Raw genomic sequence first — 2,139 nt, 5'->3', positions numbered from 1 at the left:
TTGAAACTGTTCCTGAGAGAAAACCCTTTTACATAGGAGGCCCAAACATTTGGGTTATAGTAAAAATAGGAAAAAAGTGAATCCTGCCCAGTATCATAGAAATTAAAAAAATAAAATTCTAATCCTAACACCAGGTCTAAACCTAGTCCTAACAGTAAGTCTAAACATAAACCTAATCTGTTTAGAGAACCTTGGATCATAGAAGTTTTGAAATTGGGGAGTCTAGTAGGGCAAGCTTACAGATGATTCATGGGAAGGTTCAAATAAATCAGACAAAGTAATTGGGGGAGCTATTTCAGTACATGCATATTACCCTGTTTTCTCCTAAAGTGTTCTCAGATACATTTGTATTGCATGTTTCAGGTAATTACTAATTTCACAAGGAACAAACCAGAGAGGGCCCACAGAGATTGATTGATTGTGTGAAGCTTCAAGCAGTTAGCACCAACCTTGTTTTATTTCCAGCTCCATGTCCATTTACCCATGTAAGTCAAAATGAAGTTAATTCATAAAATACAAATAGTTTCTGTCAGCAAAGAATTGAACCAAGATGGCCAAAACCTGGGGAACATAGTAAGGCTAGGTAAAAATATATCCTGCCCAGTATCAAAGACATTTGAAGAAGACAAACTGTAACCCTAACACTAGATTTACCTCTAACCTAACCTGTTTACAAAACCTTTTATCATAGAAGTCTCAAAGTTGAGGAGCCTAGTGGGGAAAGCTAACAGATGAATCCTGCCCAGTATCAAACAAATGTGACCAAATGATTGGGGGAGTTAGTTCAGTACATGCATATTTTCCTGTTGTCTTCTAAAATTCTCTCACCTCATGTGGTTTTTGCATGCTTCATCTTTGGGATACTTTCACAAAAGTAAAACCAGAGCATCGTCACAGAGAACTGATTGAGTGTGTGAATTTTAAGCAGCTAGCAAAAACCCTGTTTCATTTCCAGCTCCATTTTCATTTATTCATATAGGTCAAAATGAAGTGAAATCTCAAAATAAAAACCAAAATACTGACAGGAAACCAGTGAACCTAGAAGACTCAAACCTGAGGAACATAGTAAGGCTATGTAAAATATAAATCCTTCCTAGTATCAAAGAAATTTGAACAAAACTACTGTAAACCTAACACTAGATCTATCCTTAATCCTAACCCTATAGCTCACCCTAGCCTCTTTAGAAAACCTTTGATCATAGAAGTCCCAAAATAAGGGAGCCTAGTGGGGCAAGCTAACAGATAAATCTTGCACATTATCAAAGAAATCTGAGCAAATAATTGGGGGGAGTGTTTCAGTACATTCATATTTCCTATATTTATCCCAAAGTGCTCTTGGATAAAGTTTCTTTGCATGTTTCAGCTGAGGGCAACATTCACAAGGAACCAACCAGAGAGTGCCCATTTCTCTTCAACGAAATAGTTCAAAATAAAGTGAAATCTTAAAATCCAAACTGTTCCTGACAGAAAACCATTGAACCGAGAAGGATGAAACCAAGCAACATTATGAGGCTAGGTAAAAGATGAATCCTGCCCAGTATTAAAGATACATGAACAAAACTGACTCTAACCCTAACACCAGGTTCAAACGTAGACCTTACATTAACCCAAATCTGTTTGGAGAACCTTTTATTATAGAAGTCCCAAATTAAGAGAGCCAAGTAGAGCAAGCTAACAGATGAATCTTGCGCAGTATCTAAGAAATCTGACCAAATAATTTGGGGAGGTAGTTCAGTACATGTATATTTCCCTGTTGTCTCCAACAGTACTTTTGAATAAAGATGTTTTTACATGCTTCAGCTTTGGGAAACTTTCACAAGGAAGAAACCAGAGTGTCCACATAGAACAGATTGAGTGTGTCCAGTTTTAATCAGCGAGCAGAAACCATGTTTTATTTCAAGTTCCATTTCCATTTACCCGTATAGGTCAAAATGAGGGAACCCTTAAAATACAAACTATTTTTGAAAGCAAACCATTAAAGGGATAATGCCCAAACCTGGGGAAAATAGAAAGGCTAAGTAAAAGACAAATTATGCCAAATATCAAATGAATTTGAACAAAACTCACTCTAACTCTAACAATAGATTTAAACTAATCTTAACCTAATTCTAACCTGTTTAGAGTACCTATGATCATAGA

Source organism: Marmota monax, unplaced genomic scaffold (assembly GCF_021218885.2).
Source record: "Marmota monax isolate L192 unplaced genomic scaffold, Marmota_monax_Labrador192_F-V1.1 WCK01_AAM20220418_F8-fsc00248, whole genome shotgun sequence".
Taxonomy (NCBI): domain Eukaryota; kingdom Metazoa; phylum Chordata; class Mammalia; order Rodentia; family Sciuridae; genus Marmota; species Marmota monax.
The sequence above is the reverse complement of the archived record's forward strand: the minus strand, read 5'-3'. Positions refer to the sequence as shown.